This window comes from Cyanistes caeruleus, chromosome 1 (assembly GCF_971803275.1).
Source record: "Cyanistes caeruleus chromosome 1, bCyaCae1.hap1.1, whole genome shotgun sequence".
NCBI classification, from domain to species: Eukaryota; Metazoa; Chordata; class Aves; order Passeriformes; family Paridae; genus Cyanistes; species Cyanistes caeruleus.
The window spans coordinates 3,872,440-3,887,073 of NC_141701.1; the positions used below are offsets into that span (position 1 = coordinate 3,872,440).

Sequence of the window (14,634 nt, forward strand, 5' to 3'; positions counted from 1 at the left end):
GAAAATTGTAATCTGCAGCAGAGAAAGAAAAGCTTCATAATGCTGGTCTTGATCCACCAATATCCACAAAATAAGGAATTTGCTAAGGAATTTAGAATTTATGAGATTTCCAGTTTCACACCTGTGAGGTAATTTGTTAATTTAAGGCTCACCTGACCATCAACGTTCAGGAGAGAAGAATAGCTCAGAGTTGGAGCACAACTCATTGGAACTCTGAGTTTTTGGGGTCATCCTGCCATGGGCTTCATGCACAGCTCAAGAGTTCAGTACTCAGAAAATGAAGAACACACAAGGAATAAACTGAGAAATGTACAAGGAATAGGTATCTTGGAAGAAGTGCAAGAGTCATAGAATCTCCCAAATTCATGGAATCAGAGAATCACAGAATAAGTTCTGTTCCAAGGGACCCACAGGGATCACAGAGTCCAACTCCTTGCCTTGACCACAACTGAACCTGCCAGACAAAATCCCCAAGCAGTAAAACACAATTTATCTTAGAGAAAAAGCCTCTGTCAGATTTCCCATGGTTCCTTTTCTAATAAACTTTACCTCCCTCAAAGGCTGCACTGAATCCCAGAATCATCTTCCTCTTTACCTAATCCTGCTGCATCCCCAGAGCAAGCTGGGAATTTTTCACATAATAAAATGTGATATCATGAGGATTGAAATACTTTTTGTGTGTGCTTGACACTTCAGCCCCAAAACTATTACTTAAATTTCCTTCTCCTGCAATAAAAAAGGTAGAACTGAAACAAATCCCTCAATGCACCTTTTACTAAAAACTGCCATTGCAGTGTAATTTTTCCTTGAGAAAACTGCATTTTTGTAATTAAACTCTCAACAACTGCACGAGTCTGAGAAAGCAGCCCTGAAAACACATGTGTTTTTTGTTCTAAAAGCAATTAACCAAATTCAAAACGCAGTTACTTCAATAAGAAATTTCATTCTATTTATGTTTTCTTTATCTTCTGGCATTCAGACACATCTTAAATCCCCAGATGTGAGATATCACTGCTGTGATAAACCACCACGTGGGGCTCTGAGTAACCTGGTCAAGAGGAAGGTGTTCCTTGGCCCACAAAGATGAGATGATCTTTAAGGTCTCTTCCCACCCAAACCATTCTGGGCTTCCATGTTTCTATATAACAGACCAACACAAAAGCATTGAACAAAGCACTAGCACCATGGATAGCTCAAATTCTTTAGTCTGAGCTGAGAGAAACCTCTTAATTAGAACACTTGGTTCCTCTTTAACACTTAAATACCAATAAAAGGAAGGGAGACAAAGGGAGTCCTTTACTGTACCTGTGGGAAGTACAAATTCATGTTTTTCTTTTAAGTTTTTTGGTCTCTCACTCTATGGAGTAGTGACCAAAAGTGGATGTCTTCATGAAAGTATGGACTTAGTTTTCTTTAAAGTTTTCTGTTGCACTATTCAACACTTCCCAGAGATTGACACACTGAACTTGGTGTTTGTTTTGCACTTCTTTATTTATGGAGTGCTTGAAAAGGGGATTAGAAACATCTGGTCACATACTCCCCCTGATCTTCAAAAGGTCGGGAAGCTGCTCATGCAAAGAAGAAGTCAAGGAACAGTAAACCCTGAAGCAAGGACTCGTGTCAGGATTGTGTTTCAGGAGGGATCTTGCTTTTCTCAGCTGGTGTGACATTTAGACCATGTTAATTCCAGGACAGTCCATGCTCAGGGGATGTGGAAGGAGAAGATGTGACTGCCTTGAGACAGAAAATGAAGAGTTGTCAGCAGGGCCCTATGGGGCAGTTGCCTGCAATATTTGGTTCTGGATTTGATGACAGTGGCAATTTCTCCAGCCTAATGCTCCTAATTTGTGTTGGATCCCATGCAGGACATACAATGAAGACTGGAAATGTATTGTAGGAAAAATAAATTGCAGGTTGATTGCCCAGTATTCCAAACTTTGGTGATGCTGGGGAGAAACATTTCACAATACTGGTGACATTTGAAATGTTCAAGGGAAAGAAAAGGATACATGGTTAATAATGGCTGTTTCTTCAGTCTTTCTAAAGTCCATGCACCAAGAAGCAATGCTATTTTTGAAATCATGTATTCCTCAAAAACCAGGTGTTTTCTGTTGTAGTAGTGTTTGAAATTTGTTTCTCTTCAATGATCAGTCTTCGGAAACATAATGGAAAGACCTCAGTGAAAGCCAGCTACAGGATCAGTCTCTTCTCCCAGAAAACCAGCAATAGGAAGAGAAAAAATGGCCTGAAGTCACACCAGTGGAGGTTTAAATTAGATATCAGTAAAGAATAAATTCATAGAAAGGGTTGTAGACCCTTAGAACAGTGAAAGTGGCAATGACAGGTGACAATGGAGTCACCATTCCTAGTTTTCCTAGTTGTGTTCAAAAACTGTGTTGATGTGGCACGTGAGGACATGGTTTAGTGGTGAAAACCTGGTGGTGTTGGGTTAAAGGCTGGGCTGGAACTTTAAGGTGTTTTCCAATCTAAATAATTCTGTGGTTTCCAGGATTATAGTGGCTCTTTTAGTCACTTCATTTGAACACAGTTTGTTGTTCCCCATTGTCCAGTAAGAAATGCTCACACAAGAAGGTAACATAAAACATTTAAAAACTTTTAATAAATATATGAATTAGGTAATTTAATAATCACTTAATTGTCTTAAGTGAAGAAAAGCTCTTTAAGGAAATTAATTAATTAGTGTATCAGAACACTGAATTTTTCTTTTGTGTTTGTCTGAGCTATTGCTACCTACCTTATTCTAAAATTACACAGATATTTTCCACTTTGGGCTTGGTTTGGATATTTTTCTGCAACTCACAGATTTTCCTTAGGCTGTGGAGGTAATTCTGCCCACTGTCCAGATAGCTGAGCTAATCATGAGTCTTTATTAAAGGCAGGGAGCCTAAAGATTACAGCTCTAGACCTTCACTTTTCACCTGTGACCTTAATGTGTGGCTTCTTCTGGCTCTTTGTTGTTGTGGAGCAATATTTCTCAATAAACTGAGACCTAAGAATATGAAATCCATTTGACATTTCAAAGAGAATTTAGGCAGGAAAAACTGGAAATACCTGGGTCTGGCCAGGGGACCAAGTTCACTGGTGCTGTATTTGCAAAGAGTGAAGGAAATATTTCTTTGTGTGAGGAAAGAAAATAAATTAAAAAAAAAAATAAAAAAATCCTATTGTCTTGTTTATGCCTCCTGAGCAGAACAACTTTAGGGGTGTAATTCCATGTTGCTCTCAGTGGGACACCTGACTCCAGTGGAAGGACTCCCTGGCCATGGCAAGGGCATTGGAATGAGATGAACTTTAAGGTCCTCTCCGACCCAAACCATTCCACGATTCTATAGCTAAATATGATTTGTAAAACTGCCACTTACTTTGGATCTGCCTGAGAAGTTCCTCATCCAAACACAGCCCCACACAAGCACCCTTGGGTCTGCCAAGGTCACAGCACACAAAAAACACCTCCTGAATCCCAAGAAACACTTTATCTTGTTCCAATTCATTCGGTCAATTGCATGAAAAGTCCCCCTGCTCTCTGCTGCCTGCTCAGTGAGACAGGGGGCTGGGAAGCAAAGCAAAACGAATATGTAGCTGTTTCACGGGGTTATAATGGAAATTTCAGAGTAATCTGATCAGATCTGTTCCAATATACCCTCAAACCACTCTGGCTGTAAGCATGATGGGTGAACACATTGAAATTTGAGCCCAAATTGCGGGACTAATTCTGAGTTTATTGAAATGAACAAGGACAAATGAGGTGCCACTTTCTCTCCCGGACACACAATCAATTTTAGAAGGGCTGCAGCACCTTTATCATGTGTTTTAAGCTGTAAATCACATCAGAGATTCGACTTTTCACTTTGGCTATGGCTACAGTGACTTGACTCCCTGTGTAGATAAAAAAGAGAGATAATTTGCATTTAAACTTGGTCTGCTACTATTAAAAAAAAAGCAAAAACAAAACAAAACAAAAAAAAAACCAAAAACAGAATCAATCTAAAATCAGTCTGAAGTTCTGGCATCAGGACACTCTTTGATACTTTTCTAGGTATGTTTCTTTTTTTGTTTGTTTTTTTTTTTGTTTTTTGAATTAATCGTATTCAGCATTTGCTTTTATTTGCCTATTTCCTGACCTGAAATAACCAGCTCAGCCAAAAAAACTCCTTGGAAATGCTTTGAATGGCAAGAACATTCTTTAGCCTGGAGGGCAAACCATCCTCTTAGGATGTTAGAGAGGAAGTTTTAAACACCTGAAGCCAAGGACATCATGAAATTCCTGTCTCTCACTTCTGAATGCTGAATGAGCATTCAACACACGGTGAGTTCCAGGTTATTATGGCCAAAGTTTGCATTGCATTTCCTTCTCGAGAGATTGAGTCTTGCACAAGATAATTCTGATTTAATGAGGAGTTCAGGGTGGGCTCAACCAATTCAGATTTTATAGAAGGGAAAAAAATAGTGGAGACACTTCTCTAGGAGATTTGTGCAGTACTGGAACAGATCATCCAGAAATTGATGGGAACTCGCCATGGAGGATTTTAGGATTTGGTGAAGCAAAATTAAAATTGACCTGCTTCACTGCTGGGCACACTGTTGTGACATGCAGGAGGTTGTACTGCAGATCTCCAGAGGTCCAAGTAACATTTCCATTGTGATAGGATTCATTTGGATTGGGATTTTTGCAAGTGGATCAGAGAACATCCAGTGATAAATGAGTGGGACAGGAAACAGACACATGGTTCTAAGAAAACACTGAGAAGGACCTCATGATTCTTGACGCTAATAGAAATGTCTTTTGATCAAAGATTGGATTTGGTTTGATTTTCAGAATAATTAATTTAGAAGAGTGGTTCCCAGATCTCCCAAACTGTTTGGTAGAAGAAGGTGAGTTACCTTTTCCGTTTTATTCCAGTATTGTGCCTGCTGAACTGAAGGCCCTTTTAGACTTATTTAGTTTAAGTAACTGCAGGAGACAACTCAGAAGTTTTCCGCTAAATGTTGTTGAATCTTCCAAAATATCTTAGACTATTACCAGTAAAGAATTCTACAGCAAATATGTGAATGACTAAAATAACTACAGCAAATAGAATTTTCATCTCTTTACATTAATGTCTTATTGCTCTTAGCATTACTGGACCATTAAGAAAATGCAGTTAGGGATAATTCCTGAATTTTGTTTTCTTCCTGAATGGTCGTCATGGCAGATTAAACAAAAATAAGATTTAAACATAAAGAAAGAAGCTGCTTTAGACAGGCTCTTATGAATTCCTCCCCAAAGATGAAGAACTCTGCCAAGCAGATGAGTTATCTTCTGTCAGACTGTTAAGAGAGACTGAAACTGCATTCTAGGATTAAAAAAATAAAAATAAAAATTTGGGAATAGTCTTTGTGAGCCTTTGAAAGCAGCTGATAAGGTGCTGTTGCTTTAATTCTCATAGAATACAGCAAAAATGGAGCCAGAATGGGATTGACAAATGACCATCACAATGACAGACTGGGACAATTACAGTAACAAGAAAGAGGCAAGGTTTAATTTTTCAAGTTCTCCAACAGAGCACTTGTAAGGAAAAATTAAAAGAAATACATTAAATTAGGGTGGATAGGTCTGATATTTCCTTTTATGTCCTCCTACAGAGTAGGAGAATCTGCAAAACCAAAGGATGAACTTAAAAATGGCCCAAAAGAAGTGCAAGGACTGGGGACAAAATACGTGCAGAGCTCAAAAATGTCATGTTACAAGCCCAGACGCCACCATATGGGTAGCATACAGGCCTCAGCTGTTGCTGCTTGCTCTTTATTGGGTTTCAGATAGAGAAATTCAATTTCCACACTTGTCAATCCAGTGTTGTGCACCAGTGTCTAACCACATACACACAAATGCTGTGTAATCATTTTTTTGAAAGATGTTACATGTAAACCTGTCAAAAGGAGCTTTGATATCTCTGATTTTTAAGCAAAGTTTGCATTTTTCGGGAAAAAAAACAAATAAATACAACAGAACTGACTGCAAAAAAACTGTAATCAAGAGAAAAGCTTCAACAAGACTTGATAAAAAGTGTGAATATATAAGATACCTGGGAACACCTGTCATGTATATAGAGTAGCTAAGTTCTTCCAGAAATAAAGAGAAGATAACAGCTTCATTCTCCATTGCCAGCACATACATGACACTTTTGATATGAGATGTCCTTCTAGGTTGGAATGTCTGCATGCACAAGAGATCCTCAAAATGGGTGGGAGTTTCCTTCAGTTGTCTAATCCTGTTCTCTGTGTGTGAAAGAAGGTGAGGAAAAAAAGTGTGCTCTAAAATCTACTCTCACCTTTAACTTGCAGCTAAAGAGACATCACTTTTTAGAGAGATACATTTCCAATGAAAATGCAGTCAGAATTAAGGAAGTTAATTCAAATCTGAATTACTGTTAAAGAGAACTGAATAGTTTTTACTCAATAAATCCATATGCATGTCTAAAATCCCACTATGATATTCTCACTTAATTGCAAAAATATCAAACTTTATTATAAGGAGTTGCTCTGAGTTTTTTTTCATCTAGCCAAAATGCCAAACTTTTTGTTTGCTCCCAACCTGAGACAGAGATGGTTTAGGAACACCTATTTCCTTCCCAACCAAGATCTACATGGACAGCCTGATAGGAATAACATCAATCTACATGTAGCTTGCACTGAAAGATGCTGATCACATTCACATGGATGTGACACCATCAGGTGTGGCTCAAAGTGACATCAAGTGCAATCATACAAGTCCTTATATTCTTCTAGACCATAAAGACTGGAGACTATTTCAGTTTAAATTACCTTTGTGTTCATTTCCTCCATGATATTTCAGGACACATGGAGAAATCCTTTATGTAGTTTGGAAATTGGAGTTATGTTTTCCACTTTGCATGGTCCTCCTGAAAGTTGATACTTTCAGGTTATACATAAAAGTTGTGCAGCACCTGCCTGGTGTCCCTGATGTGTTTACCTTGAAGGCAATAAGAGGTATTCATTCGAAGCAGTTTGTGGCAGGGTAATGAGAGTCCAGAGAGCACAAAATTCAATTATAGGAAGTGTGTAATGTATGTGTGTTTTCATGATATGTATTGATCCGTGTGCATGACAGATTGATTATAAATTGGGTTATATATTACCTGGTAAATGAAATACACTGGACTGCAGGAGCACATTAGGTGGTGTATTGAATTCTCATGGCCACTGTGACGTTTTATTTGTGGGTGTAAGCATCTCTGTTATTGTGTGTGTGTGTGTTTGTCTGGTGTAATTGTAATTTACAGGTGATACTTGGGTCATTTATGGAAATATTTTGGCACCACAATACATCAGGTTACTGAGTGTCCTTGCCATGAGTGAGGGGAAAGGATGAGTCTGCCCCTTGGGGAGTCAGGAGTCCCCTGCCAAGCTCATGGTCACACCTTTCACAGCCTTGTCAGCCTCAAAATGAAAATATCTGCTCTTGAATAACTTAACAGATCAAGTTTCCTTCAGGTCTGAATCTGGATCATGTTCTTTCTCAAGAGCATCAAAGCCACAACCACAAAAACAAGCAAAGAAACCAAAGAAACACCCACAAAATCACCCAAAAAACCCTAAAACACTTCCTTGCATAGTGAGTGCACTCTGTGGACATTCCCCTCAAAAGAAAATGAAAAAGAAGAGATTTATTAAGGAGCAGTCAGGAAATGCAGAATTTTGAAATCACAAAATAAGTGTTATTACATTCCTTTTGAAAGGAATGAAACAAAGAGAGTAAGACTACATTTTTTGTCTTTGTGCTGATGATTTTGGCTGGCAAAAATGCAGAAGCAAATGCCAAAAAGTTTGTTTCTTCTAGAGAAGGAAGTGAAAAGAAGATTTATTACACCTTATTATTTATACAACTTCTTAGAGCTGCAAATGTATTTCAATAATCTTTATAGAGCTCAATTATACCATAGCCAATTGATATGAGTGATTTCAGTCCTTCTTAATATGCTGTTTAAAACCTCCAGTGAAAAATTTTCCTAATGCATGGTATAAAATATATGGCAAACTCTTTTAATGTAACTAAGTCCTGGTCTTATTTTGTAGCTAAAATGCAGAATGTAGAGAGATTGTGTTTGTATAAGACTATAGAGGTGTTTACCTCATTCCAGTTCTGTCATTATTTCCACTTCTAATTTGGCAAGGAGGTCTTGAACTGATCTTATTTGTTTATTTCAGGGAATGATTATGTCTTCTGTTCTTGATTTATGCCTGCTCTTGGCTTTCTGAAATTCTGTGCTCTGTGCTAAACTGGAGGTTTATGTTCTTCAAAGTTCATCCTCTTAACTTTAGCTCCACTGTTGCAACACTGTGTGTGTAAATTATAAATTTTTTAATTATGGGGTGTACTTAAGCTGGAGATTTACCACCTCTATGAGTCTCAAATTCTGGCATCAATATTTGCCTGCCTGGTCCCTCCTTGGGCAACTCATCTTTTAGACAAACTGTGCAAGAACATGTGAGGGGGAAACACTTGTGAAAAATGTTTCTTGTAAAAAACAGATGCAATTGTGACTTTTCAAATACATGGTAAGGAACACTTTAAATTGTTGTTTTCATTTAACAGTGTAAGGTGATGGAGTATAATTTTTCCTCTGTGAAGGAAAGACTGAATCTAGGTCTCAAGAGGTGAAGCTTCCAGAAATGAAGGTCAAGGCTCAAAAAAACTGCTAGGTAATTGTGAGGTAAGTTGTAAAGATGTTTAAATGAAGTAGTATGTCCATGCTGAACTGAATAGTGCTTTGGAGAGGTGTTAGTTTCCATAATTAGCCAGGATTTATGATTAGCCCTGGTGGCATGAATATCTCCCTTCTGGAGCTCTTGGACTCACACTGCACAGGTTCCCTGCACACCACGGCCTGAGGTGCTTGTATTGCATTTTGTTAATGTTCTACTTCCATTGTGTTTCTCTGTTGTATCAGTCTCCACCAGACCCTGTGGATAACAATTCTCTGAAGAGAAAAAACTTCTCTGTGTTGTGTGTTAATTCACACCTCCTGTCTTCAGCACTGTCCCTCCTCTGCAGTTTCCTCCACTTGTGTTATGAACCTGCAGTACACAGCCCCTAAGAAGGACAGCCTGTAAGCACAGGATTCTGGTGGCAGGTTTGTCTCTCCTCAGTCATCTCTACAAAGGAAAGGAATATTCAGAATTAAATAGCAACCTCTAGCAGTGCTGTGTAACTTGATGGGCAGACATAAATATGTTTAGCAGCCTAATGCTGTCTGAAATGAGATTTCTTCAAAATGAGGGTTTTCCCAGACAAGCAGGAGGGTGATGGGCAGCCTGATTCTTTGCAGCAAATTAAAAACCAAGTAGTCTTTAAGGTGGGAATATTCATCTACGTAAACATGATGAAATGAAATCATCTTCAGTCTTTCATTTTCACAGAATCACAGAGCCATTCAGGTTGGAAAAGACCTCCAAGATCACCAAGTCCAACCTTTGACCAACCAGCACCTTTGTTAACCAGAGCACTGAATGCCACATCCAGTTGTTTCCTGAACACTTCCAGGGACAGGGACTCCACCACCTCCCCTGGAAGCCTTCCTTTTCAGGAAGAAATTCTTCCTGATGTCCAACCTGAACCTCCCCTAGCACAGCTTGAGGCATTTCCTTCTGTCCTATCATTAATTTCCTGGTGGAAGGGGATGAGTCCCACCTGGCTCCAATCACCTTTCAGGGTGATGTAGAGAGTGAGAAAGTCTTCCCTGAGTCTCCTTTTCTAAACACTTCCAGCTCCCTCAGTCTCTCCTCCCATGACCTACTCAAGACTCAGCTTCATTGCCCCTCCCTGGAATCCCCTTTTCACTTTGCCTAAGACAGCTACACATATCATATGAGTAATAAAATATTCCCAAAGATTCTCCTGCCAGGCCACCAGGTATAAAAATAACAGGAAAAGCCCAAGGCAAGAGGATGAGGATAGCATGGATCAGGTAAATATTCTTTCCTTAATGAACATGCAACTTCTGCACAACACCCCTGTTTAATTTTTGAATTTTTGAATTTTTCTGTGTATTTTTCTGAACCAGGAATGAGTGTTGCCATCTCTTCCCTTTGCACCTGCCTTGCCTCCCTGATCTGCCTGCTCTGCTTCTGGCCAGGATGCATGGTAACATGGTATGTTCTAGCTGACAACCCTTCTTTTCACTCATGCTTTTCATACTTCACTAAAGAACTCTTTTGATCTTTTTTCTGCTATAAAGGTAGAGGTCCCACAGTTGCACGACTTTGCTGCCATCAGGAAGTCTCAGATAAACTCAAAGGAGCTCTGCTTTGTGGAAGGAATGAAAACACATCAATTTTCACTCAACTGATTCACATGGGGTCAGGGTTTTGCCTTCCTTTCCACAGCTCTTTCAGGTAACAAGCAACAGAACGAGAGGAAATGGCCTCAAGTAGCCCCAGGGGATGTTTAGATTGGATATTAGGAAAATTGTCCTCACTGCAAGGATGGTCTAACATTGTAAAAGGCTGCTCAGAGAAGTGTTGGAGTCACCACTAAGTTTTGAAGTGTTCAAAAAATGTGTAGAAGCAGCAGTTCAGGGCATGGTTCTGTGGTGGACCTGACAGTGCTAAATTAATGTTTGGACTTTTCCAGCCTCAATGATTCTGTGATTCCATGATTCCATATCTGTGCCCCTCTGATTCTTTCCCTGCTCGTGGTGAGATGCAGAGTTGGGAGTTCATATCAGCTTGCATTGCATGTTGCTTCATGGAAAGCATATTTTTCCCAATTACTTTGGCCTCTAATTGAGCTGAACTAAACAATGATGTGTTAACTTGGTTTGCTTCCTGTGACTCAAGGATTTACAAAAGATAACCCATTTAGGGCTCAAGGTGCCTGTGCTAATTGTTTTCCTGAACAATCCATCTTTCAATCACCTTTTCCATTATCCACAGAGATTAACTTCGTTGTCTTTGGAAGTAATTGACACTGCTTTTTATTTTTCTATCATCTCATAATGATGTCAGGGTAAACATAGCCAGAGGTAATTAAACCAGCAAAGGGGATAAATTCTGCATGCTGGGCAAACAAAAATGGAAAATCCAGAGAGATTTAGTCAATAGTACTGTGAGTTTAATCATCTCATAAGATATATTAATTGGGATCATATCCAGCTTTGTTGGTAATTTATTTTCCTCCAGTTTGCAAGTGTGAACAATGGTTGCCCCTAAGTATCAAATAATGGTAACTGATAAACCAAGGCAGCTGTTTCTACCTAAACCCTGGCTTATTGTAGGCAATGGCTCATAAATGTTAATTTTGTAAAAATGAGTAATCCACTTGAACACACTCTCAAATAAAGAAGCCAAACTATTTCTGTTCAAATCAATTTATTTTTTTTTTCTGTATCATGAGCGATGAAAATGTTGTTTGAAGAAAAGAGCAGAAAAACATTTCAAGATTTTCTTTGGTAGGCTTTGTCTAAAATGGGTTTGTAGATAGTAATTAAGGCTTAAACTGCTTTGTCCATTATCTGATTATCTACTTGCTTGGAAAGCACACAGAAAGAATATATTGTCTAATCAATCTGCCTCCTTTTTCAGGCATAATTTCTCTTTAGACTCTGAGTTATGAGTGCAGGAATTTTGTGTTATGTTGCACAGTGTTGGGAACAAAAGTCTCAAACTGCAGATCAAGCTTTGACATGTATTACAATACGATAACTGATCGTTAAGAACATTGATTAAAAATAACAGCTGAAATCATCTGCATCAGGTTCAGCTGAGAGCAATTATAAGTAGATGGGAATACTCTCAGGTTTTACTTGCTATAATCTGTTAATTATGTACAAAGCTGTGTTTTCCCAGCCAGTTACTAAATGTTCTGTCAACTTTTGGGGGGAGATAAAGTCACTCAGAATTTCTGAGACGCGGAATGCTTTAAATTAAAACTTTAAGGGCTGACTCTGGAACTCAAGTTTCCCAAAAGATACTCAGGTTTTACATTTTTGGCCTAAGTGCCTTTTCCAACGTAAGAATACGAGTAAAATTCAGCTAAATATCTGGGACAAAGAATGGAGAAACACATTTTCTAGTCTATAACACAGATTCCTGAAGGAATCATGTTTAATGAGGGCCTTCCAAATATTTTTCAGAATGAAAATATATTAAATTAAACAATTAAGTTAATAATTAAATATATATAATTCAATAGAAATTAAATATAATTGTTGTATATAAATATTTTGAGTTTCAAATTTCATCTACATGAGGTCATAGAGTAAGTTCATGTGTCACAGAGAAGAAGCTCTTGGTTTTTAATTGGTAGAAAAATAAAACATTAAGCAGTAATAGGCTATTAGGCCACACACTAATTACTAGGACTCAGCAACAGAACTGAACAACAATTTTTTCTTGTCAGCCTCACATTAAACTTAATGAATTCCCTTTTTGACAGTGAAGAAATTCCACAAGTGTTATTAAAAGCAGCACACACTTGTCTGCTAGATTTTCTTTTAAGAGTTTATGGGTGGACAAAACTATAGTTCAAGGGATTAAACTACTCAGAGCTGCATATTGTCCTTTTACTCCTATAAAGACAGCAGAGAATGCCAGCTCCTTAAACATATCCAGCTCTCCCAAAATGTCCCAATCCAAGAATATTTTGTTGATCCAACAGACCCAGCAGAATGCAGAGGAGGAGCTGATCTGGTACTGAGTGCTCCTTTTTTTCCTGCAGTGATTAATGTTTTTTGTATTGTCACTTATGGCCTGGGACCAAAACTAACCTGTAACAATGCTCATTTCTGGTTCCTCTGTCTCTGCTGACACAAGAAGTTTATTATTATGGGAAAACAGGCTCTAAACCAGGAAAAAATATTTTTTAACATTAGAGCCAACATAATTTGGCTTTAATCAGGACTTTTTTCATGCTGCATTCTCATTCTAGGTAATTTCAAATAATGACAATAATTACAGCTGTTTTGCATGATATTTTGTTTTCTGTTAGCAACATGGCTGAAAATGAACCTATTGATTTCTTCCATTTTCATTGAAATACCTAAATACAGATTTTTTAGGAAAAAAGTCCTGTAAGGATATACAGTGCAATGTCTTCTGAATTTATCATAGTCCCCCACACTGCAGATCAACAGTTTCTAGTACATTTCTTTGGCTGATGACAGTTTAAACACCTTCCAGATCTGATCACTTTACTATATCTGCTTTATCGACTCTTTGTGCAGTGAGGTTGCACAGTGTATCATAAACTAATCCAGGACAAAACTCACTAAAATTATACTTACAGTGTACATAAATAAATATTTATTGAATGGGGGATAAAACAGAGCTGGAGAGGGACTTTTCATAAGGGCATGAAGTCATGAGAAATGGGAAAATGACGTTAAGATGAAAGAGGATAGAGTTAGAGTAAATATTAGGAAAAAACTCTTTACTGTGAGGGTGGGGAGGCCCTGGCACACGTTGTCCAGAGAATTTTTGGTTGCCTCATCCCTGGAAGTGTTCAAGTCCAGGCTGTGGGGGGCTTGGAGCAACCTGGGCTGGTGGAAGGTGATGACTATAAGGTCCTTTCCAATCCGTAACATACTGATTATGTGACAGAATGATTACTTGGCACCTTAAATATTTCCTTAATCCAGTTCACCAAACAGCTCTGATCTGAGTCACTCCAGCACAATCCCTGCAGTTGTTGGAACAACCAGCTGGTGACTTGTGGGAAGGGAAGAGGGACTAAATTTGTCTAAGTTAGCTACAGCAGCAGTACCACCGAATGTGCAGGCAAGGAAATAGTTTCATTTTGCTCTGAAAATGAACTTCTTTATATGGAAAATATATGCAAATCGACCAGATGTACTGAGAGGGGAAAACATAGAAGTCCTGATTTAGCAAAGTACTTAAGCACACTCTTAAAGTTAATCATGTGCTTAAGTCTATTCACTGAAGCACTTGACACATGTGCGTGCTTTTGCTGAGTTAATGTAATAAAGCAGAGACCATAATGATAGTCCTAGGATAAACAGACAGGCTGAGTTGTTAAAAGCAAAGCATGTGTGAGCTCCTGCTTCCTGTATCCCATCCTAAAATAGGTCTCTAGAGCAGAGATGCATCTCACACTGCAGAGACTTCTCCCCTTCCCATGAGGGAATTCAAGGATTACTTTAGGCCAGACAGAAAATGCTCACAAAGCCCAGATTTGGTGCCATGAGTTGGCATCACTGACTGAAAGCTGCCTTGTTTTCAAGCAGCAGCTCATTCTCCTGGTCAGGAGAGTTGGAAGTTATCTGGGAGAAAAATGCAAAAAAGAGTGATGTCTTACGAAAAAGTTATGATTTCATCCCTTAAGAAGATGGCCAAGCCTAAGGAGTGTTCCTGCCAATACTGGGTCCTTATTAAAAACAAACGAGGAATTGCTTCCTGCTTACTACCTGCTAAAAAAACCCAAATCAAACCTGTGGAATCAAGAAATCATTATGATTGAAAAAAAACCTCTCAGATCTTCATCCCAACCATGAACCCAGCACCTCCAAGTTCACCACAAAAAATATCCTTAAGTGTCACATTTACACACATTCCAAGGGAATTTCCAAAGATGGTGATTCCACCGCTGCCCAGGGCAGC

At 38.6% G+C, this 14,634-nt stretch overlaps 1 long non-coding RNA gene across 1 annotated transcript; it reads left to right on the forward strand.

Moving 5' to 3' along the window:
- The first annotated feature begins 9,700 nt into the window (after positions 1-9,700).
- LOC111925237 (uncharacterized) lies at positions 9,701-11,383 on the forward strand. Its single transcript, XR_002862136.2, has 3 exons — positions 9,701-9,986; positions 10,083-10,170; positions 10,257-11,383. It is a non-coding gene; the product is annotated as an uncharacterized LOC111925237 (long non-coding RNA).
- Positions 11,384-14,634: the final 3,251 nt, after the last annotated feature.